Raw genomic sequence first — 26162 nt, forward strand, 5'->3', positions numbered from 1 at the left:
CATATTAAACTCCAGAAAAAAAAAAGTTAGATAAGACATGGGGTCTGACTTAAAGGAGTTTACATTCTAGTAACTTTCATCTAGTTTGTATTTTTAAATTAAAAAAAAGTATTTCCTAAGAGTACCCCATGGTGAAGCAGGAAGCATTTTGGGCACTATAAGATGCTAAGGATCTCCGCAAAGGAGGTTGTCTGAGGACAAAGACTTGCTGGTCTCAATACAAGTTCACAACCAAGAGAGATTGACTGAAAGAGGCATGTAACTTTTTAATGAACACTTTTACTAAAATCCAAAGACTCAGTAAAAATAAACAGGTGTTACAGCTATCTAGGGGGATGTCTCATTCTATGATGATACATTCAGGTCAATAACAATAGGATTCATAGGAATAGTTTGCTAAAGCTGAAAAGGTACCCTTCCTTCATGATGCTGGCTTATATAAAGGCCTTAAAAAGGCATTTAGTCTATGCCAGTTCCTGGTCCCCATGACTAAGGGCTGTGCATGTGCTTAAATTCACTAAAAGCATGCAGCTAAATCATCACATGGGGCCCAAGATTTGGTCAAGACAAATAACGCCTAAGACAGAGGTGGGTCTGTAGCAGATGCTTCAGGGACATTTAGTGGCTTGCAAAAACAAGCTATTTCCTGAGCCTATTTAAGAACTGTCAGGATATACTCTTCATACTGGGTGAGGGGACTGCTAATAGGACAATGCATCCTGGGATTCAGGGTAAAGGGTCAGAATGTGTTCTTAAGAGACAGAAGAGTGCAAAGAGTAGGAGGAATGAGCCTGTGTGAGAGTTCAGGAGTCAGTAGAAAAACTATTGGCAGAGCAAGAAGTGGCAGGAGTTTTTTTTTTTTATCTTTTTGCTTTTTGGAGGGCAATTGGGGTTAAGTGGCTTGCCCAAGGTCACAGACAGTTTTTGTGTTAAGTGTCTGAGGCTGGATCCAAACTCAGGTACTCCTGTGTGCCACCCAGCCTCCCCAATGGGAGAAGTTTTAAAGAAATTAGAGTGGGTTATTATGTGTTACAAATAGGTTCTGCAGAACTTGTGAGTATTTGGGGACTTTTGAAGTCAGAACTGAACTCTATGTATTGGTATTCCTCCCACCCCATCAATCAATACCAGTACTGAGGAACTGTGATAAGCAGATTGGTCATACTGTATATTGAACAGTATACCTGAAAGGGAGTTTCTGTATTCTCTGAAATCTCCACAAGGCTAAAGTTTATTTTGAAAAGAGGGTGGGGAACATCAGAAGAGAATTGGAATGGCTAGAGGTGCTAAGTCCTAACAGATGCTGACCTGAAGATCTCCAATCCTAGGTCCTCTTCTCTGTAGCACCATGATGCTTTCTTTTCCCCTCTTGGTATCTAAATTAGTCCAGACAGTTTCAAAAGTCTCTATAGTACTTTTATTCTATATCCTTAGAACTCACTTTTAACATGGTCTCACCCTAAGAAGTATTCCATATTAAGCCCTAAACATTTTCTGTCTTTAGTACAAAAAAAGATAGGCAATTGAATGAAGTAAGGAACAAAAAACATTTTAGGCTAAATAATGGAACATGCTTAGATAAACTTGATCTTACAGGAATAATGAATATTGGAGAGGTGATAAAAAGATAAATTAAAGTAGGGGTGGGGAACCTGTGGCCTCAAGGTCACATATGGCCCTCTAGGTCTAGTGTGGCCCTCTGACTGAATCCAAACTTCACAGAACAAATCTCCTTCATAAAAGGATTTGTTCTATAAAACTTGGACTCAGTCAAAAGACACACCCAAGAAGGCCACATGTGGCCTCAAGGTTGAAGGTTCCCCACCTCTGAACTAAGGCATTGTTGGTGTATCTGTGAATTATTCCAACTATTCTGGAAAGTGATTTAGAATTTTCGGAAGTGGTTGACTAAAAGGTCCATACTCTTTGACACAGACATTCTGCTGCTAGGCATGTATTACAAAGTGATCAGTGAGAAAAAGAAAAACTCTAGCCCACAGAAGTCAATTTATAGAGTAGAACTTTTTGTAGTCAAAAAGAGCTAGAAATAAAGTAAGGCACTCTTCGGTTGGGGAATATCCAAACAAAATGTAGTACCTGAATATTGTGGAATTTTACTCTTCTATAAGAAATAATTAAGAAAACAGATAAGCATGAGATTTATGTGAACTGATAAAAATCTGAGTAATTAGAACTAGAAAAACCACATGCAAAATCACTACAACAATAAATGGAAAGAAAAACAAAACTGAATCACAACTGTGTACTACAAAGCTTTAATAATCAAACTCAGCTCCTGACAAAAAGAAGTACGAGAGGACATTTCCATTTACTTTGCAGAGGCAGGGGATTATGGGTATGGGACACTGAACATACTAAAGGATGGCTCTCTAGATGGGGGAAGTAAAGGCATAACTTAGGAAATTTAGGCAATAAAAAAGATACCAATAAAATCGCATTTTGAAAAAGCAGCACTTGTCTATGTTGAGAACCCAAAATAGATACTATATCTGTTTCCCTTGTCATAATTCAATTGTATTCAATAGTATTTATCAAGAATCTATAATGTTCAAGTCATTTATAGGTACAAGGGATAGCCTCTGTTTCCAAAGACATTGTATTATATTGGGGGAAATTAGAAATCACCTTTTCTTCCTCTGGTCTTTTTTGAATTACAGTCATTTCTATGTGAACCTATCTCCCTCCACTTTTCCTCTGTGAGCTCCTTACAAATGGAAATGAGGCCTTATTTTTATATTTCCCAGAATGCCTAGCATAGCAAAAAAAGACCTTCATTAAATGTTTGTTAAAGGAGCTATATTAACCTTAGCAAGTATGCATTAGTTAATTGATTGATTGATTGATTTTATATTTGCCTCTGTAGGCTTAGAAAAAGGTCATGGATATTGATTTCCCTTCCTGAAGTATATACTTATATAGCTGGAATTGAAGAGGATTGTGAATATATCTTACTGTTCTCTAAGAGGGTAAGGAATATAAGAAAGCAGATTCTGATGGTGATTAGATTCATGTAACCTATATATGCTTCTACTTCCTACAGCACTAAACTGGAAATAAAAGCCAAATTTCAAAGGCTTGAAAAACACTTGGAGAAAATCTTGAGAAGACAGCAAAATAAGAAGTAACCTGGAGTGCAGCTCCTCTCACATCCTCTTTCACTCCTCAAATAAAAAAGTAGAGACCTCCAAAATGTAGCAAAAAAAAAAATACTATAAGACAGGAAGGGGGAAATTGAAAGAATTCAGTACAAATGTAATTCTTAGAGATAAAAACAAGCCAAGGCCATTTATACAGCCTGCAACAATGGTGCTGCTGCCTCCCCCTTGCCCACTTTTCCCAATATCTTTGACCAGCTTATGCCATGGCAGGACCATGACCTTCAAGGCTGTTGTAATTTTTAGCATTGATTTTAAGACTTAACCCCTTGGCAACATCCAAGAGAGGATCCCTCTCTAAAGGGAGGTTGACGGTTATTAATCACACTGACTTCAAGGCTCAAGAATGAGGAAAGGGTGACTAATATAGAAATATGTTTTGCATGACTGCACATATATAACCTATATCAAATTGCTTGCCTTCTCAAAGGGGATTTAGGGGAAAGAGGGAGAAAATTTGGAAGTCAACATTTTAAAAAGCAAATATCAAAAATTGTTTTTACATGCAATTGGAAAAAATAAAATATTATAAGACAAACAAAAATAAGGAAAGGGAGTGGTTGTGTACAAGAATGGAACTCTGGTGACAAAAATGAAGAGGAAGGAGGTGGTCCAAATTTGCATCTCTGGTTACAAATATTTACTATACCTCAGGAGACTATAGTCAGCTAGTAGAAGGAGTAAGAGAAAAGTAAAGGAAATGCAATGACAAGTGCCCTTTCAAGTTTTCTCCCAGCAATATTTCAGGAGACTTTTACCCATCTTTATTTATCAACTTATCTATCTTCCACCTTGCTCTGACTCATGCTCCAGTCAGTCTCAGAGAGAAAGGTAGAACCCAGAAAAGTAGAAATAGGAGAAGAAAAGAGTCTCCACTGTAGCAAAGTCTCTTCTTGTAGCAGCATTCCAACCAGTCAACATTACCCCCTTGAAGGTGACATATCTCAGCCTACCCCACTAGTTCGAGAAAAAAAGGACAGATATTAGGAGAGAGAAGAACCAGTAGAAGAGCATAGGACATACAGAAAAGAAAACATTGGTGGTTTAAAAAAATAAAATAAAAGCATGTTTTTGGCAAAGACACCATGGAGAAATCAGCAGAGTGACTGATGCAGACAGAGGAAGGCTGAGCAGAAGAAATGACCAAACATTAGCCATCTCATTGGACAAGCACTTCAGAACAAAGGAACAAGTCAAAATTCTCTAAGGAAACTGAAGATTTTACAACAAATTCTATGAGACCTCCTGAAATTACTGTGAAATAATTTCAAGAATGTCTAAATGACCAAAAGAGCAATCAAGAAAGGGAGAAAAAATCAAAGATGTTAAAAATCTTGAAGAACATAGCAATAATTCTAACAGAATAGAAAAAATTCGGACAGGAAAGAAATAAATTTCCATAATAATAGAAGCTCTGGAAAAAAGAATGGCGAAATGAAAACATAAAATACTTGGCCATTTTAAAAATTAATGGAAATATTTTTAAATGATTAGGAGAACACACTAGAACTCTAGAAAACAAGTATTGAATTCTAAATATGAATACATTCATTTTTTCCCATTAAAAAGAAAGAAAATGGGGGGCAGCTAGGTGGTGCAGTGAATAAAGCACCGGCCATGAAGTCAGGAAGACCTGGGTTCAGATCTGGCTTCAGACACTTAACACAAAAACTAGCTGTGTGACCTTGGGCAAGTCACTTAACCCCAATTACCCTCCCAAAAAAAAGAAAGAAAATGGATAAAAAGTCCAACAAATTGTTATACATAAGAAACATATTTAAAATATAGATACGTATGGATTAAAAAGGGCAGCTAGCAGCTACAGTGGATAGAACACTGCTCTTGGAATCAAGACTATTCAACTTCATGACTTCAAATCTAGGCTCAGGCACTTAGCTGTGTGACCCTGGGCAAGTCACTTAATGCTGATTGCCTCAGTTCCTCATCTGTAAAATGAGCTAGAGAAAGAAATGGCATATCACCACAGTATCTTTGCCAAGAAAACCCCAAAATGGGGTCACAAAGAATCAGACATGACTAAAATGACTCAACGAAAACAAATAGATTAAAAAAATTAGGGGACAAAAAATTTTTCATAATTCACAGAATTTAAATAAATGACATGCAATTATTACCTCAGATAAGGTAATAACTAAAATTGATGCAAATAAGGAAAGCACATTATGTTTAAATCCATCATAGACCATGAAAAAACATATTAAACATATTTGCATATAATCACATATGAGCTTCTAAAGAGAAAAGCTAGATGAATTTTTAAAGTTATGGATAATAACACTATTATTTAGGAGACTTTAATATTCTCTCAGAGTTTGATTATTCCAACAGAAACACAAATGAGGAAAAATATTGAGCTGAAACAATTAATAGAAAATTAGATTTGACTGACCTATGACAAATTCTGAATATTTAAAAAGAATTCTCACATTTTCAAGTATCTCATGATACTTTAGAATTGATAATGTGAATATCAATCATAAATAAATATTAAAAAGCAGAATAATAAAAGCATCCTTTATAAACCATAGGACCTGAAAAGGAATAGAGTTGTGATGTAATTGGTTTAGGAAAAACCCAAGTGAGCAGCATTTCCCTATGAATCCAAGTTGGCTACTTCTCTGAAGTTTATAGTATTAGAGAGTTGCCCAAAGCATTGAGAGGTTAAGTATTTTGTCAATAATAACACAACCAATTCTTGTCAGAAGAGCGTCTTGAACTCAAGTTTTACTGGATTTTAAGCCATTTGTCTACATACTATTTCATGCTGAGGACCTTTCAAAATATGATGCAATAAAAATATTAAGAAAGGTAATGTGGGGGTGGCTAGGTGACACATTGAATATACCACTGGCTCTGGAGTCAGGGGGACCTGAGTTCAAATTCAGACTCAGACATTTAACACTTACTAGCCATGTGACCTTGGGCAAGTCAGTTCACCCCAATTGCCCTACCTTCCCCCCTCCAAAAAAAAAAGCAAAAAAAACCCCATATATATATATATAAAGAAAGGTAATATGCACAAAAAGTAAATACTTAAAAGGTACAAACTATATAATGACAAAATAAAAAGAGAAAGGATCAATGAACTGATTATATAATTTAAAAGAACAGCAAAAAAAATTGTGACCCAGAAAACAAATACAAAAGGAGAAATATTAACAAAGGGAGAATAGGAAAATTTAACAAAAAAGACTATGATTTTTTTAAAAAAAGAAATTGGGGTTAAGTAACTTGCTTAAGGTTACATGGCCAGTTATTTCTGGGTATGGTGATAAGTATCAGATCCCGGATTCGATCCCAGGTCATCCCGACTCTGGGGCCAGTGCTCTTACTTGCTGTGCTGGATGCCCCAGACTGTATGATTTTTTAAAATTAACAATAGCTAATAACACTGATTAACCATTAATTAATCTGATCAAATTGCCAAATCAAGAAAATCAAATTGCCAAAAATGAAAAATGAGCAAGGTGAATTCATAAAAGAGAAAAAAATTAATTAGAACCATCAGAAATGACTACAGAATTATATACCAATAAAATGGAGAGTTTAAAGGAAATTGATAAGCATCTACCAAAAAAAATACCCAAACTAAGAAAACAAGAGATAAAGATCTTAAATAATTCATTCTAAGGAGGGGAAAATGATTCAATCATAAGTAAGAGTTATTTCCCCTATCAAATATAAGGATCTAGGGATATAAATAGCTTTCAGAAGAATTATAAACTACCAAGTTTATGGAAAGTTTCTTTAAATCACTAATAATAAAAGATATAAATTAAAATACTTTTGAGGTTTTGTATCAGACCTTATCAAAGATGGCAAAAGATGGAAATGACTAATTCTGGAGGGCTTACAGGAAGAAAGGCACACTAATATACTATTTGTAGAGGTACAAATTAATCCAATCAACCTGAAAAACTATTACTTATTTTGTAAGAAATGTCACTATACTCTTTATGCCTTTTGTTATAGAGATTCTACTACTCAAAACTCAGAAAAGGTCAAAAACAAAAAGAAAGGCTCAATAGATCCCAAAATATCATTGTGGTTGAAAAGAGCCGGAAGCAAAGAATGTGCCAATCATTGTGGTAGAATAATGCAATAGAATCTTATTGCATCATAAAAATGGTGAATATGAGGAATTGACTGAAAAACTAGAAGGCTCTCATGAACTGATATAGAGTGAAGTAAACAGAACCATGAGAACAAAACATACAATTATCCCAATCATGCAAACAAAAAGAATTATAAAAAGAACACAAATGCCAAGTAATTGCTAGGACCACTATTGGCTCTGAAGAAGAATTGAGGGTGGCTTACTTCTGGTAGAAAGAAGGGAATCAAAATGTATGCACCATTAGATGTATTTATTGTGTTGGTTGGTTTGGACTAGTTTTTTTGTTTTTTCTTGTTATGAGAGAGGGGTCATGCTGAGTTGGGGTTTTATCCAGAAATGACTGTAATGTGAAAACAAGACATTAATAACACTTAATTTTAAAATATTTATTGACCATCTACTGTGTTTACAAACATTGCTATAGAGACTATTCATATTCTTTCTGGAAGCCTAGAGCAATGTAATTCATTCTCGTGACATTTAGAAAAAAAGTACAAAGCAGTCTGTATACAGAAATTACTATTAATTTCTCTCCATAGGAAAAAAAAGACATCTTCAGTGGATTGTGAGGTGCCTCTATATATACCCTCTTAAAAAGGGGCTGAGTATGAGAGAATGGTGCTAGAAAAGTGGGAAAAAGAAACAGAAGGAAGATGGTTTTATAAAGAACTGGGAGAACAACCAGTTCAATTCAATCTAACAAACCATCATTAAGAATCCACTATGCTATATGCTTGTTTTGGGAATGGGAATTTGAGATCTTCCCTGCCCCTAGGCCCTTTGATAGGCTTAAGTGACTCTGAGAACTTCTTTGATTTGAAAATACACTCTGCCCCCTAATAGGCTGAATGTGGTCATGTGGAGCCTGTGGCAGGAGGGTTGTTTTTCAGGAATGCCCACACCTTGTTGCTTCCTGATTGGGCAATGTGTCAAGATTCCTGTGACATTCTCTGATCCAGGAAAAGGCTATGAGAAAAGTTATGTGATTTGACCAGATGAGAATCTGGGCAGCCATTGAGCACCCCAGATTTGAAAACCCATATGTTGGTGCTTCCCTCTCTGGTAACTGACTAGGTATGGATGTAATGGTCAGACAGTTGGAAGCCTGTCTGCTGATGTTTCTCTGTATTTGTTGTCTGTCCATAACTTGTTTGTATTCTCTGAAGTTCAGGGTGCTGACCTTTTCCCCCTGAACTAGGTAAATGACATGTTTGATTAAATCAACATTGTTGAACCATTTTGAGTTGCTTTGCTTTAGGAAAGCAGATCTAAGAACTTGTGTTGGCAGCCACCCTGGGTATGCTAGGGTGCTTGCTGCTACAGTGCTGAAGACAGAAAAGACAAAAGAGAAGAAATATTCCTTGCCCTCAAGAAGCTTTTGGGGATGGAAAGTTTCTTGGGGATGAAATAGCATGTAAAAGGATGAATAAATTTAAAAAACGAGGTAAAAGAAGAGAGTGTTAACTGTGATGGTCAAGAATGACTCCCTGAAGAAGTTAGTCCCTGAACTGAATGAACCTTAACATAAACTAAGAATGAGGAGGTGTTAAGGAGGGGATATATTCTAGGCTTGGAACACAGACTGTGCAAAAGTGTGAAGACGGGAGGTAAAATGTGAAAGAATCAGGCAGGTTTTGCTGAAGTATGGAAGGCAGGAGGTGGAGATACATGAAATTTTCTCCCTCAAGAACTTATGATAGCTCTGCTAAGACGTCCCCTGTGGAGTCACCAGTTCAAGGGATACTCAAAAACTCCTATGAGAAGAGCAAATACAAACAGACAGAGAAGCAGGAGGAAGAGGGCAATAAGGAAGAGGAAGAGGAAAAGGAGGAAGAAGAAGAGTTGCAGTAGTAGTTGTCATTCACATGCCTTCTGCCACTTTTTGCCTCACATGACGAAGCAGCCTTACTGAGGGACAAAGCCTACTTTTTAAAAGATCCAATTCCATCCCGTCTCCTCCAACAAATTTCATCCTCTATTATCCCCACTCTGTCACTTATTTTCCTACCAGTCACTTTCCTATTTCCTACAGACATGCCTATGTCTCCCCTACCTCTGCTAATTATCTTTCTATACCTCTTCTGTTCTTTGTACCTAAATTCCTTGACAAGGTCATCTGTAATACATGCCTCTACTTTATTTCCTCCCTCAAAATCTGGCTTCTGACTTTATCACTCCACCAAAACTGCTCCCTCCAAAGTTATCTATAATCTCTTAATTGTCAGGTCCAATGGCCTTTTCTCAATCCCCTTCTTGCATCCTTTAACACCACTGATTATGCTTTCCTCCTTGATACTCTTCTTTCTAAGTTTTCGGGATCCCACTTTCTCTTGTTTTTCTCCCACCTGTCTGATTGTTCCTTCTCTTTCTCCTCTGTTGGATTTATCTCCAGATCACACATTCTAAACATTCTAAGTCCTCAGGGTTCTGTCCTAGAATCCCTTCTCCCTCTATACTGTTTAATTTGGTGATCTCATCAACTCCCATAGATTTAATTACCATATCTCTGCTGATGATTCTCAAATCTTCCTTTCCTACCTCAGTCTCTCTGCTGACTTCAAATCTTGCATCTTCAACTACCTTTCAGACATCTCCAACTGGATGTCAGGTAGACACCTTAAACTTAATACATCCTAAACAAAACTCGTCTTTCCCCCCGAATCTTCTTCCCCTACCTATTATTAAAGATAGCAACACCATCCCCCTAGTATCTTGAGCTTACAATCTAAGAGTCATCCTGGATCCCCCACTATCTCTTACTGCCCATATCCGAGTTCTTTCCAAAGTCTATTGATTTCACCTCTTGCAACATCTCTCATATTTGGACCTCTTTTTCTCCTCTAACATTACCACCACCCTAGGGCAGCCCTCCTCACCTCACCCCTGGATTATTGTACTAGCCTGCTGGCAGATCTGCCTGTCTCAAGTCTCTCCCCATTCTAATACACATTAAGACAGTAAAGTGATTTTCCTAAAACACAAGTCTGATCACATTTCCCCTGTAATGGGAGCAAAGAAGTACTTAGTGCCTTGTTTCAGCTATTTAATTATTTAGCACCTTGTTTCAGTTCAAGTTTCTTTTAGGCCTTGCCCATGATTGTATCAAGTCTTGTTAAGAAACAGAACTTATGAACCCCACAGTGGGAGGAAATTGCTGATGCAACAGGAAGGGGCAGAACAGGGAGGAGCTAATGACCATATATAAGAAGCCCAATCTGTGAAAGAGCAGAATTGAGAAGGGGAAGTTTGTAGCGGCCAGGCACTGTTGTCTGTTTACAGAGGAGAGTTTTGGAGATTTTGGAACTATACTGACAATTTGTATTAAGTTCTAAGACTTTGTGGGCCTGTGTTGATTCCACAGAAAGATAGTGAATTGATGGTGATGCTAGCAATGTATATGGATGTTGTCTTGGCTCTGTTAAACTTTGTCTTCCCAGAAACAGAAACTGAGAAGGACTTGACATGGATTAGACACTGTGAATTTCAATATGGAACTGGATGAGAAACTGGATGAGGATCTGGATGAGGAGCTGAGAGCTGCCTACCTTTGAATCCAGGTGATAGTTGGGTAGATTCAGGCAGGAGCTGAGACCATGGAAGAGGAACCATGGAATCTGAGAGCCAGCCTCAGTCAAGATGAAAAGATCTCTTCTTGGGTACTTAATGCTGACTGAGAAGATCATGATTTACTGTGACCTAGGGGTGGAGAACTTTGACCTCTGTACTTTGTGTCCCTTAAGGAGGCTTGCTCCTTAAAGATGATTGGGTTAAGGACTTACTGAATAATATCTTTTGTTTAAAACCATGTGGTCACTTTAAGTGAAAACTATGTGGCCACTTTAGTGTTAAGTCATTATGTTACAACATTGTGAATGCTGTACTTTGATTTCTGTGAATGTTTTGCTTTAGTTTACTGCTGAAAAAATAGAGAGTCCACAAAACTATGTGATCAGAACCTTAGAGTTACTCACAGCAGCAGTCCTCTGGAGAGCTGCTCATGCTTGCTTTACCTCCCTGGACACATTTCCTAATAAATTTCAGAGGCTTACTATTGTCCCCAGGAAAAAATACAAAATGCTCCATTTGACATTCAAAGTGTTTTACAATCTAGCCCCCCCAAGCCCACATCTTCCAGTCTTCTTACACCTATGTCCCTTAATACATATATATTCTTCAATCCAGTGATACTGGTCTCCAGGCTGTTATACAAACAAGATTCAGCTCTGGGAATTCTCTCTGGCTATACGTGATACCTGGAATGCTCTCCTTCCTTCACTACAACTACTGACCTCCCTGATCTCCTTTAATTATTAAATAAAATCCCACCTTATACAAGAAGTCTTAGCTAATCTCCCAATTCCAGGATTTTTATTATTTTAATTATTTCCTATTTATCCTGTCTACAACTTACTCTGTATTTGGGTTTTTTTTTGTATGTTGTCTCTCCCATTAGATTAGAAGCCCCTTGAGGGCAGAGATTGTCTTTTGAATTTATTTATTTTTTTATTTCCAGTACTTAGCATAGTGGCTGACAAGTAGAAGTGGGAGGAGTAGGAGTAGGAGGATGTAATGGGAATGTAAATTTTTTAAGATCTTCCCTGCCCCTAGGCTAAAGTGCACCTGGAGCCTGGGGTGGGAGGCTTGTTTTTCAGTAGATACTTTTTGATTGGCCAGTGGGTCCAGAAAGTTGTTATATTCTCTGACCCAGGATAAGACTACATAATCTCTGATGTGAGGCTTTGTTTTGCGGCTCACTTTGAGAAGTGTTCTGTGATTTGATCAGATGAGACTCTGGGAAGCCGTTGTTGAGAGCCCCCCAGCTTTGGAAAACCCAGATGTTGATTTGGTATGGATGTAATGGTTGGGCAGTTTGGAAACCTGTCTACTTGATCTGTTTCACTGTCTTGATAATTCTGTCTGTATACTCTGAAGTTCGGGGTGCTGACCTTTTTCCCCTGAACTAGGTAAACCATACATATTTGACTGATTAAAGTAAGCTTGTTAACCCATTTTGAGTTGCTTTCCTTTATCAAAGCAGATCCAAGAACCTGTGTTGGTAGCCACTCTGGGGACGCTGGGGTGATTGCTGATACAGAGGAGTAACAGCAGCTGCAGTAGTAGTAGTAACAATAGCAGCAACAATTGTAATGGTTGTAGTTGCAGTAGTAGTTGTAGTTGCAGGGATAGTAGTCATAGTAATTGTCATTGTTAGTGGCAGTAGTAGAAGAAGTAAGCTAGCATTTACATAGCACATTAAAGTCTGCAAAGTGCTTCGCAAATATTATCTAATTTTATGCTCAGAACAAGTAGGTGCTATTATCGTCCTTACTTTATAGGTGAGGAAACTGAGACAAACAGAAGTTAAGTTCCCAGGGTCATATTTGTTGTTGTTGCTGTTCAGTCCTTCCAGTAGTGTCTGACTCTTTGTGACTCCATGTGGGGTTTTCTTGGCAAATATACTGGAGTGTTTTGACATTTCCTTCTCTAGCTCATTTGACAGATGAGGAAACTGAGGCAAACAAGGCTAAGTGACTTGCCCAGGGTCACACAGCTAATAAGTAGCTGAGGCCAAATTTAAACAAAGATTTTCCTGACTCCAGGCCCAGCACCTTATCCATTGAGCTTCCTGGTTATACTTGTAGATACCTGTGCATCTGAGGGGCCCCACACAAAGCTGTCCTGAAATATCTACCCTTTCTGACCTTACGTAACACCAGTCTCCCTTCTTGATTTTCCAGGGATCCTCACTGTTATTATCACTTCCTTTTATTAGACATCAAAAGTATGATGCTCAGAAAGCTATTATTAAAATTCTATCTCACGGGAAAGAGTAGACGCTGTTGGGGTAGTTTGGGTTTTTGTCTTGTTTTGTTTTGGAGGGCTAAAGGAAGTATATGCTGAGGGAAGAGGAAATTTTTCTTTAAGCTCCCTGACATTAGCGCATAAACATGGATTAATTTCTTAGAATATAAAGTTGTCACCTAGAAATTATGGAAAGGCACAAAGAGTCTAAGTTAATAAAATGTATGATAATTAAGTTCCTAAAAGGTGGGAGAGAGATGAGAAGAACATGGTACTGACATACTTAGCTAGGTATCCAACATATATTCGGGAGCTCTAAGCCAGGAAGGTCTACTCTAGACCTAATGATGGGGCACAGAAACAGGAGTTTCCTAGGGAAAGAAGCAAAACAAAACAAAACAAAAATACTCCCATCTCAGATTTCAGTTTGGAACTTGACCTGAATTTAACAATAAGATTTAGTAGCCATGTGGTATTTTTCCATCAATATATGACTCAAAATCATAGGATTTCAGAGCTTGAGAGAACCTAAGAGAGTTAATGCCCTCAGTTTACAGATGAAGGAAATGGGGCACAGAGACATTTAAGTGGGTGCATCACAGCAATACTAGGACTAGAATTCAGGTCACCTGACTAAATCCACTACATTTTTAAACTACCTCATATTGTCTCTCACACTGGGAAACATTCATTATGTATAAATTCTGCAAGCTATTATCTGCATTTTGTATTTACATCCCCAAAGTCTTTTCATTCAAATAGTCTTTTAAAAATCTATCTGTGGCACTTCTTCTTTTAATCGGATTTGGATGAAGGCATAGAGACAGGCTCATCAAATTTTCAGATAAAATAAAATAAGGGTGGGTGAGCAATAGTATGGATGGAAGAATCAGGATCCAAAGAGATTGAAACCCCCTGTAACAAAGGATGAAAAGCAGAAAGATGAAATGTAAAAGGTACAAATGTATTGCCCCACACTTAGGTCTAAATACTTCACTGCACAAATGGAGGGTAGAGGAAATATAGCTTGACAGCAGTTTATTTGAATATTTTAAGGGTTTTAGCTGGCCTCAAGCTTAATATGAATCAAAATGAATGTGACATAGTTGCCAAAAAAACTAATGCAATATTTTAATATACATTATATGCTGGTCAGATTACATCTGGAATATTTTGTTCAGTCTGGGCATCACATTTTAGAAGGAATACTAAAAATGTTCTATATCTAAAAGAGCATGGCCAGGATGGTGAGGGGACTCAAAACCATGTCAAATGAGGAATAGTTAAAGAAACTGAGTATATTTCATCCAGAGAAGAGAAAGCTTTGAATGGTATTAATGGGCAGAAAGGTATGGGACGAGCCATGATAACTTTCCTTAAATATCGTATGTTTAATCTGCTTGGCTTAAGAAGGAAAAAGTAAGACCAAGTGGTAAAGATTAGACAGAAGCCAATTTTGGTCGAATGTATTTTAGGTCATTCTAATTATTAGAACTCTCCTAAAATGTAATGGGTTGCCTCATACAGCATCACTTCTCTGTCATTGGAAGGAAGGAAATAAGCATTTCTTAAGTGCCTACTGTGTGTTAGGTTCTGTGCTAAGTACTTTTACAAATATTTTTCCTCATAACAACACTGAGAGGTAGGTGTTATTATTATCTCCATGTTATAGTTGAGGATAAACTAAGGCAAACTGACTAAGTGACTTGCCCAGGGTCACACAGCAAATGCCTGAAGTCAAATGAGAGCTCAGGTCTCCCTGACTCCAGGTCCACCACTCTATCCAGAGTGCCAACCAGCTACCTCTATGTGTTCAAGAAGAAAAGAACAGTCTTTTGTCAGAGTTTTGGTTGGAAAGTGTACTACATGGCCTGAAAGGTCAATTCTAGTCATGAGATTCTGTGATCATAATGTATATGGCTCTTAGCTGTATTGATCAAAGTTTTTGTCCACTTATCTTCATTTTCTTATTAGTATTTCAATCATTCATTCTAATGGGAAAAGACAGCTGTGTGATGCAGTGGATAGAGGGCCAGGCCTGGAGTCAGGAAGACCTGAGTTCAACTCCAGCCTCAGATACTAATTAGCTATGTAACCCTGGGCAAGTCAATTAACCCCATTTGCATCATCTGTAAAGTTTCCTCATGAATTTCCTCATTTGTAAAATGAACTGGAGAAGGAAATGGCAAACCACTCCATTATCTTTGCCAAGAAAACTCCAAAAAGGGGTCAGGAAGAGTTGAACATGACTGAAAACAATTCAACATCAACAATAACAACATTGGGATATCAGGAATGATGATAATAAGAATAATAGCTAATATTTAAAAGTTTGTAAAGTGTTTTCATGTGTTAACTTATTTGATCCTCTGGAAAACTAACTCTTGAGTAAAAGATCCCATTTTTTTTTAAAGCAATCGGGGTTAAGTAACTTGCTCAAGGTTACACAGCCAGTTATTTTTGTGTGGGTGGCAAGTATGTTAGGCCAGAACCGATCCCAGGTCTCCAGACTCTGGTGCCGGGGCTCTTATTCACTGTACCACCTGGCCACCCCAAAAGAGCCCATTTTTAAATCCCACTTTTGATGTACCCGTGTGACCCTGGACAAATCACTTAATCTCAATGGGCCTCACTTTCCTCATCTGTAAAATAAGGCATTATAATAAATGGCTTCTTTCCATTCCTTCCAGGTCTAACTCTATGCTTTTCTCTTCCTATGATCTAAGTAAAATCAATACATTATCTTAGAATCCTAGCCCAATTTAACATAATTATACTGAAAAAAGATACCAAGACAACCTTAAATTTCTACTGGTTGTCTTCAATTCATTCACACTATTTTAAATATATTCAATGTTATGCATTCAGCACAAAATTATTTGTCTTCATCTTAAAAGTGGCTTTCTCTAAGTAACATCATTCCCACATCCACAAAAATCCAATTTTCAAAAAATCATATAATAATTTGAAATGATGCATGATATCATACTCCTGGATATTCCATCCACTGACATAGAATTGAAACTTTTCTATGTCAGTGGATTACAGTTCTAACAACAAAAGGGACATAAGAAGCCATTGAGTCAAACTCCCTCATTTTATATATGAGGAAAGTCAGGTCCAGAGAAGTTAAATCACTTGCCCAAAGTCACCTAGCTGGTAAGAACCAGGAATAGAATTTGAACCTCTGTTCTCAGATTGCAGATTCAGGGATCTTCTAGTATATATGCTGTCTCCTTATTGAACTTGTATGGCTTGTCCAAAAATCGTCACCTAATAGTCAAGTTTTTAATTTTCAGTCTCTCCAAACTTGCCTTAGCTAGCCTTTTGTATGAAAACCCATTGTTGATTTATGTATTAGAAACCTTCTAATAATACTGGCAACCCAGGATCATATTATACACAGAACCATGAAGCATTGGGCAATCACTAAGGAAGACAAAGTCATATACCTCAAAAACTTCTGATAGATTTACATTCTTAATGTCCAAGTCATGCCCAGAAACATTATCGATGACAATGTTTATATAGATATTCATTTCACTTATTTTATTTTAATTGTATTTGTGGTTTCATTGATATATGGAGCTATACCATCAATGATGGAACTTCATCTGTCCATGAAAAGCAGCACCTGTTCTACGACCTAAACCCTTAAGAGTGTTGCCTGGGATACTGACGTGAGTTACCCAAGATCCCATGGCCAAGAGGTGTCAGAGGAGAGTCTTTCTAACTCTCAGGCCAGCTCTTTATCTACGACATTTTCTACTACTTCTCTATTTTATTATGTCATGAAAAACAAACAAACAAAAAGCAAGTATGTTAGCAAAACAAATGTAATTATCAGAATTATACCTTTTTTAGACTTGTATTCCCTTTGATCCTTGTAGTTATAAAAATAAAATATTAAAGATATAATTGGATTGTTTTTCAAAAGGCAGAAATATAATTAAATTGAGAAATAATAGCAAAATACAAAATGAATGTGTTGTCAATGCCTTCTAACATTTGTCTAATGAACAATGTGAAATGCCTAGTGCAGTACAAACTAATCTATATTTAAAAAAAATTCTTAGCATGATCAATTTATTGACAAAGTGTGAATTTTCCAATAAACAGGGTTTCGGCTCCCTCAGAAAAGCTGAGAACCTGAATTAGGGGGACAGCTCTCATTTAGAGACAAAAGGAGGAGCATACAGAAGAGAAGGCAGATTCGTATGGGGGAACACAGTATAATTGGTTACAAAGCTTGTAGCACCATAAGCATGAAGAACAATATGATTGGCTGGGAATTAGGAATGAAAGGCTAATAGCAATCCCTTCACCCATCCTGCCACTAAGAAATGTTCACTTTTTTGGTATACCTGCAAGGATAGCCTAGTGATAGTGGACCAGATTACTTGGATAACTGGTCTGACTCCTTGGCATCCAGCTGTATCTTTCAAGGATAACAGATTTCCTTGAGGCAAGAATAGAACAGTGCCTAATCTATATTTTTTCACAATTATTTTACTCAACAAGTGACTAACTTGGTATTGATAGCACAGAATTGCACTACAGAGCATGAATTATCATTTCTGACTTTTCCTCAATTGAACAATATTCAAAGTATTCAAATAGCACTAACCAATATGAGATTAAGAGAAAGGAAAATGGGGGCAGCTAGGTGGCTCAGTGAGTAAAGTGCTGGCCCCAGAGTCAGGAGGACCCGAGTTCTGTTCCATCCTCAGACACTTAACACCCATACAAATAAAACTAGCCGTGTAACCTTGGGCAAGTTACTTAACCCCAATTGCCCTCCAAAAGGAAAAAAAAAGAGAGAGAGAGAGAAAGGAAAATTATTGCTCTATATAGGCCATATACCTATCTACAAAACAGTTCCTCTGTGGACCTTCCCCAGGAATAGCCACACAAACAAATATAATGATAATTTCAATGAGTGTCATATTTCAGAGCCAAAAAGAAATTTGTTGGCTGCCTAGTCCAGTCAGTACCTGAAACAGATACAACATATTCAAGAAGTCATAAAGCTTTTGCTTGAATTATCTTTGGTAGGAACCTCCAAGCCATGTGACCACAAGAAAGAGGATTAAATCTAATCTTCATTAGGCATGGGGTCAACACCTTCCTAGTTATCTTCTTTTGGTGTTTTTCAACTTATAAATATCCTTCCTAAAATGTGTCAAAAGTTGAACATAACACTCTAGCTATGAGCTAACTAAGTCAAAGTATGTACAATGGAACCACAACTTTCTTATTCCTGAAAGTTTTCTTTTCTTCACCCCAGTATTTATATATATATGTTTTTAATCTTCCATTTCACACTATGGACTCAAATTGAGGTTGTATGAAGCCCACCAAAATCCACTGATCATTTTCAGACGAACTACTATGTCTTCCCTTCCTGTATGTATAAAGTCATATTTTTGAACCCACAGGTAAGTCTGTATATTTATCTCAATTAAATTTCCTCTCAGTGACCATAATAGAATCAGATTTCAGATTTTTATGAAAATTCTGACCTACTCATAAGCTTAAACTTGACCCATGTGCTGTTGTTGCAATTAATTCTAAGCTTGCCTCTAACATGATGCCGACAACTTCCACACATTGTTTTACCACTTGAAACACTCCCTTTAAAAAAGAAGCATGTTTCAAATACACATTTTGTTCAAGTCAATTTATAGTTTAACAATCACCCTTAGTATCTGTGGTCTGAGCATCTGAAAAAAATACTTGCGTCAAATTACAAAATGTACAGAGATAACATTTATGTTGTATTTTAAGGTTTAAAAAGAGTTTTTTTTAAGGTTTATAAAGTCAACCTTATGATACAGTTGAAGTGTGTATATAATTTGCTCCTTGTCTCCTTAGCCCCTCTTACTGAATCTATTTATTGTGGATTCAGCTTTTACTTTTCACTGAAAAGTTTGCATAGAAACTAGAAACCTACATATTTCCCCTTTCTTCATCTTAAAAATATACAAGACCAACTATCGGATGGAAAATCATTCTTTGATTTGTTTTTAACAAATGGTTCTCCTTTGTTGCTTTATGTGATGAAGAATTTTTTTCCCCATGTGAAGAGGAAAAAGTTTTCTACATGATTTTTAAGGCCTCTAACATTGGCTTTGATAGTATGTTATATACTAGATGGCATTTCCTCAATATAATTTTTCTTCCATGCCATTATCTAGACAGAATAATACATATTTTCAGTGAAACAATTAAACATGTTATGACCCATGTTTTGTTCAAGAATGTGTGTACATGCATATAGAGTCATATATTTTAAAAACCATTTAGACCTTATCTCATAAAAAATTACGGTGTTCTAATCTCCACTGATGAGTATTTCTATATGAAATTTGATAGAAACAAATACTAGGGGACATACTTTTGCACACAAAAGAAAATGTGTTATTATAATCACAGGTTAAAGCAATTTCTACAAAAATATCTGACTGCAGTTATTACAATTTATTTTTCTTCAGGTGTTAAGATTTTTCAGCACAAGATAAAGTCAAAACTTTCTTACCTTCTCACTAGTGACTCCTTGTTATTGAAACTGCCATCAACTTCTAACAGTTAATAACTCTTTCAACAAAAACGGAAAAGAGCAAAGTCACATGTTGAAAGAGGGGGGCCTGTGTCAAAGCTTCTTAATTTTAGGGCAGCAGAAAAAAACAACACTTGCATTTAAATGAAACCACTTCCTGAGAAGATACAGTTCATACGTCACTTCATTATCCGACTCAAAGAAATTACCTTGTATAGTCAACGATATCAATTATCGTAGAGATGTAATCACTCATTTCCAAACACTTCACATCTACATAGATTTTTTAGGGGCTGAGGGCTCTCTGATTTAAGAAGGTAAGTGTGTGGTTAGGAAGCAAGTGGGGGTGGAACAAGCAGGCTCCTAAACACTGAAGAAACTTCCCTTTTCTCTGCATTCTAGCAAGGGCTAAAGAAAAAGATAATCATTTTGCACAATATTGTTGATGAAGACATTTAGAAGTAGTATCAGCAGAATCATTCCGGGAATCAGTGTGCTATCAAGATGCTGATGACTGGAGGCCTCTGACTGATATTTGGGCCCTTGGAGGTAAAGCATATGACATAACTGTCCTAGTTAATGAGCTTTATTTATATAAAAGGGAATTGACCATCCTTAGAGCCTCATTCTGAAGATGGGAGCACAAATAAGGGAGGGAAGTGTAGGAAGCAATACATGGATTTGGAGCTGGAAGGGACCTGAATGGACATATCCTACAATTCCCATTTTATAGATGAAGAAACTGAGATCCAGAGGGATTGTGTCCTGTCTAAGAACCCACATAAAATAAATGGTAATACTAAGATTCTACCTGCCTCTGATATTATGTGACTTGGATAATGTCATCAAATGCCCTGGGCCTCAGTTTCCTCTCCTGTAAAATCAAATTGGACCAAAAGTTTCCAACCAGATCCCTTCTAGCTCTATATCTATAATCTAGGGGAAAGATAGGATATGACCCTAGGGTGTATCTCTTCAAAATAAGTCTTCTTCTATGAAACTAGGTTACAGAACCTTGTAGGCCTGAACATTTGCTTGAAGGGTAGTTCTTATTCCTGTGTATCTTAAAAGTTTCCCAAGAGACTTTTAGCAGCTAAAGAACTTGTGTTTTTCAGGTCAAGATTCAAATGAATGACTGACTTGACTAGATCCTGAACAAATGTAAGTATAGGGAGACTGTTTGGACTTGCTTTGGAAAAAGAAGGGGGTAAACCCAAAAAATCATTAGCATGTGCCTGAATCTCCTTGAACCATCTAGAAGCATTGCTTGAAGCTTTCCATATAAAATCTGCTTGTATCCTTATAGAAAGAATCAGTCACAAAGCAAGTTTAGAGGGGATTCTAGATTTCTAGTCAGCCTGGCAGTGTGTGTGACCATGAAATCTTGGGACTGTAATGTCTTCAACAAGTCTGAAGGGTGCTACCTCTACATGAGTGGGTCTTTGTATCCTATTAGGTAACCAGGAAGACATTTCTGTATGGTCAGAGGCTACCAGGAAGGTGTGTCAAGACAAATGCAACTTAAATCTTTGCCTGTTGAGCCAATCATATACCATGACAGCTTTGTCACCATTTGGGGACAAAAATGCATAGAGGAAGGAATTTAGGTATTATTCTCACCATACAAGTAGTGACTATATTTTGGTCTGGAAATTTATAGGGATGGTTAGTGAAGACATTGAGTAGCGTATTGACATGAGAAAAAGCAAGGCAGTTGGAGCAAAAATGGCGGAGACTGAAGTAAAACATCCTTGGAGCTCTCTGAGATATAGCAGGACACATGAAGCACTCAACAATCTTGACAAGACAGATGTAATTTTACTGCGGAGTTGGTTATTGAAGCTTAGCTAGAAGGCCTCTAATGCCAGGGTGATGTAGGGGGAAGCCCAAAACCTCCTTAGGTAGCTTATTTCACTTTCGTAAAGCTCTAATTCAGGGGTGGGGAACCTGCAGCCTCTAGGCCACATTTAGCCCTCTGGGTCCTCAAGTGTGGTCCTTTGAATGACTCCAAACTTTACAGAACAAATCCGCTGAATAAAAAGAGTTGTTCTGTAAAACTTGGACTTAGTCAAAAGGCTGCACCCAAGGATCTAGAAGGCCTCATGTGACCTGGAGGCCACAGGTTCCTCAGCCCTCCTTCAGTCTAATTGTTAGGAAGATTTTTAAAAATTATTATATTAAATTTAAATTTACCTCTTTGCAATGTTCATCCGTTGTTCCTTTTCCTGGCCTCTGCAGTCAAATAGAGCAAGTCTGTTGTAGCTTCCACATAATAGCCTTTAAAATGCTTAATGCCAGGGGTGGCTAGGTGGTGCAGTGAATAGAGCACCAGCCCTGGAGTCAGGAGGAAGCAAATTCAAATCCAGTCTCAGACACTTAACACAAAAAGTAGCCATGTGACCTTGGGCAAGTCACTTAACCCCAAATGCCCTCCGAAGAAGGAAAGAAAAAAAAAGCTTAACGCCAGCTGTCATATCTAAAAAAATATGGTTAATCTGTGTAGACTATTTTAATGTACTTTTCCCTGTGGCTGTATCATATGCTAGAACCAATCTCTACCAAAGCCTAATTATATCTAAGTCCCTCAGAATTTCCCTTAAGTCCATGAGAATTCATAGGGTAACCCAGAGAGACAAATACAAAGGTATAGGACGTGCCACATTGTTCCCCTTCAGCCTCTTCCATGGCATAACCTGGACTGTTCTGATCCCCAAGATAGCATTGAAATAGTTCAGAGTAATCACCAGGAACCTCCCTAACTAACTGGGGCCTTTCAGAAGATGTATCATCTGATTACTTACTTTTAAGCTTTAGTCAGGAGTCCTTAACCTAAGGTCTATGGGGTCTATAGATTGATTACTAAGGGCCCACAAGCTTGAATGGGGAAAAAAATTACATCTTTCTTTCCATATAAATGATTTTCCTTGTAATCTTCTATATTTTATTCTATGCATTTAAAAATAGATTTTTTTTTCCTTAGAGGGGTCCATAAGACTCACTAGACTGTTAAAGGGATCCATGACACAAAAAGGTTAAGATCCCCTGCTCTGGGGTATATAAATTAGAACATCCTCATAACACAGAGACAACCTCCCTACATAAAGAAGACATATTCATATGCATACATTTAAGTGAACAACATCTCTTATAGGAGAGATCATGGGATGAATATTTAACGAAACAGTGACTTTCAAAGTATGTATTTGAAGAGTCTTCAAGGAAGAATAGGATATGTCTGTGGGCTAGTAGTTGTAGTTTTATTTCTGTGATGAATTAGTATTTACTTATGGCATTTAATAACAAATTACATAATTAGTAAGATATTACATCATTAGTTCTTATCAAAGTATTGTTCTTCTCATTCATTCTGACGACCTTTCTCTGTATTGGCAAGTGAGAGCAGATGGTATCTCAATGGTCCCTGGAGACTTTTTGAGCTTGCTAAAATAATCTAAGCAACAAAAAAACATTTGAAAGTCAGAGAAACACTATGGCAGTCGGAGTGCTAGCTTAGAAATCAGAGAGACCAGATACAAATCCTGACTAACACTTATTAGGAATGTGAGCATGGCAAATCAATTGACTTTAGTTTCTTTGACTGGTGAACTGTATTGATAATATCTAAAATATCAGTTCCATTGTTATTTCAAATGAAATAACATAAAGCTTTTGGAATAGTTTAAGGCCCTTTATGAGTGTTAGTCTTGGTGTTTTGATTTTATAATTTTACTACATAAAATAGTATATTTTGTTTTTATTTTGTTATAATTGTACTAACTTGTGATTTCATTGGCAAAGGAAACTCCATTGAGGAAATCTGCTCTACTAATGAAGACTTACAGGTGCTCTGCAATTTACAATCTTATAGAGTTGCCTGGGGCACTCAGTGACTTCCCCAGAGTCAAGGTCATTATTTGTTAGACATGTGGTTTAAACAGAAGTTGACATGATGTGATGATCATGAAGATGACAGCTACCACTTATGTAACACTTTAAGGTTTACCAAGTGCTTTATGTATTTTCTCTTTTGATCCTCCCAATAATCCTGTGAGGTTGGGGCTATTATTCACTCCCTTTTACAGAGGAGGAAACAGATTAAAAGAAGTTAAATGACTTGCCCAGGGTCAAACAGTCAGTAAATGTCTGAAGTAGGATTCTATTTCAGATCTCCCCAAATACAAATCTAGCCTTCTATGCCCTATACCACCTTCCTGCCAAACTGCTTCTCATGGCAGCTATTTTCATCTTTTAATCTACAAACAATAAGCATCATTAAGCACCTGCTACGTATCTGGCATATTGCCAAGCACTGAGGAAATAAAGAAAAGGGAATAAGTATTAAATACCTACTATGTGCCAGCATACTATGAGCTTACACTGTGCTAAGCACTTTACAAATATCACATTTGACCCTCACAAAAACTCTTTAAGTGCCATTATGTTTTTCCATTTTATAGTTGAAGAAACTGAGGCAGACAGAGCTTAAGTGACTTGGCCAGAGTCATCATACAGCTAAGAAGCATCTGAGGCTGCATTTGAATTGAGCTCTTCCTGACTCCAGGCCCATAACTCAATCCATTAGGAAACCTTAATACATAAATAGGCCCTGGTCTCAAGGAATTTCTGTTCTCATGGTAGAGACAATGTACACATAAAAATGCCTATACAAGAGGTATACTGAGTATTTGGAAGGTAGCCTTCTTACAGAAGGTGATATCAATCTCGTTATAGGACAGTAATTAATATTCCTCATCATAACCACTGAACAGAACCACAAGAAGGGAACTCAGGGCCCTCCTCTAAGTGCATTTCTAAGCTCTGGTCCAGGTTTGGATTGAGGTCATTGGGAAATAAGGTGAATAAGGAGGCCTCTACAATCTTTGAATTATGGGAAGTGGTTGCTGTGGCTGAGATCAATCTGGGTTTAAGCCAATGACTTCTGGCTTTTGACCCCAACAGCCCAAGCAGAAGAGCTCCAGGAAGCCTTTAGATCTCTATCTACTTCATGATTCCAGATTCGGCATTAGCCTGTACTTCTTCCTTTCCCCTCCTCATTAGGAGTCCTAACTCTGCTCTTGCTACTTTCTACCTTTCGTCTATTCAGAGCTGTGGTGCCACTGAGGAAAGTAAAAAAAGTAATGGGTCTGACTTGTAGAGCATTCAACATAGTTCTTGGAACTGAAGAACACAACTACTTTTAGTTATGGTAATGGTTGGTGATGATGACAATAATCGTAATGGCTTCAATACTGAGAAGAAATATACTGCTTTCTGTGGACAGATCCAGTTTCTATGGTCCAAACAAGATCATATTGTTCCAGGGCCAAGAATAGTTAGTGCCAGACCTGCGCTAAATGCCATAGGAGCAATGAATTTATTCATTTCCTCTGAGCTTTCTATAAAGTACAAGTGGATGTGTGCCATCAGTGACCACTTACTTTTTTAAAAAAGTGTTTTGCGTATTGCTCTAACCCTGTGTGATATCTGGAACACTCAATTTGCATGCTTAAATTGAGCTAAAGCTGAAAATGTACACAGTTGACATTGCAATGTATACATAACTCTTCCTCTATCTCCAATTTCTCTCCATTGCTATTTTTGTTGTTGTTGACTCCATTTCTATTTTGCTCAGTGATTTACAATTGTGTGACTATTGGATTTAGATAAATGAAAAGATGAAGTATTTCTTGCTTTTTCTAATGCTTAGTGGCACAATTGCCCTGGAAGAAAAAGGGAGGATGTTGACAAGGGAAGGATTTGGATCACTGGTGAAGGGGAAAGAGTTATCAGAATGAAGAACTGGCAAGTTCTGAAATAAAAATTAAAGTCTGACTAGGGCTCTTCTGCAATTTCTATTATTGGGTTTCCAAATTGTTTTCCACTTGTCCTGAAGACATGAACTATGTTTCATAATTCAGTTTTGATACAGCCACTTAGAAAACCAAGGTAGGCAAACAAAATTTAAAAAATCATAACATCAATAAAATTCACAATTAAAAGCTATCATTTAATATGAATTTGGAGTCTAATTTACAATATTTTTCCCCTTTGGAAAAAAAATATGGGACAGAAAAATACAGAACAATTTATTCTTTGCCAAATTCTCAAGAAGCATTCCATCATTTTAGGACTTGCAAGATCTGAATAAAGGAATGGTTATAAAACAGGAACATCTGGAAGGCGATGCTTCCAATATCATGATTAAAGAAAAAAAATTCAGTCTTGTTGTAGTGATCTAAATTAATCTTTTGTCACTTACTGATAAGCCAGAGTTGTTTCTTTGTATCATGATTGTTGAGGTGAAATGGTATTAAAGAACAGAAACGCAATAGATTCCCAAATGAACTATTTTGACTGGAATTCTCACTTTGTTAAGAGACAAGAAAACTTCAAAGAGTAGGGTTTGTTTTTGGTGGGTTGTGGGTTTTTTTTTTTTGGTGGGGGTAGAAACACTGTGAACTATACAAAAATTCCTGTCAATCCCCCC

At 37.1% G+C, this 26162-nt stretch overlaps 1 protein-coding gene across 1 annotated transcript in view; it reads right to left on the bottom strand.

Moving 5' to 3' along the window:
- Positions 1–19901, bottom strand: part of ARHGAP15 (Rho GTPase activating protein 15) — an 859970-nt gene extending 840069 nt beyond the window's left edge. The window contains exon 1 of the mRNA XM_069066760.1: positions 19655–19901. The gene's annotated coding sequence lies outside the window, so the exon portion shown is untranslated. The remainder of the gene's footprint in view (positions 1–19654) is intronic.
- Positions 19902–26162: the final 6261 nt, after the last annotated feature.

Source organism: Petaurus breviceps, unplaced genomic scaffold (genome assembly GCF_028583685.1).
Source record: "Petaurus breviceps papuanus isolate PSGF00001 unplaced genomic scaffold, PetGlider_PUasm1.0 90723, whole genome shotgun sequence".
In the NCBI taxonomy this organism is placed as follows: Eukaryota; Metazoa; Chordata; class Mammalia; order Diprotodontia; family Petauridae; genus Petaurus; species Petaurus breviceps.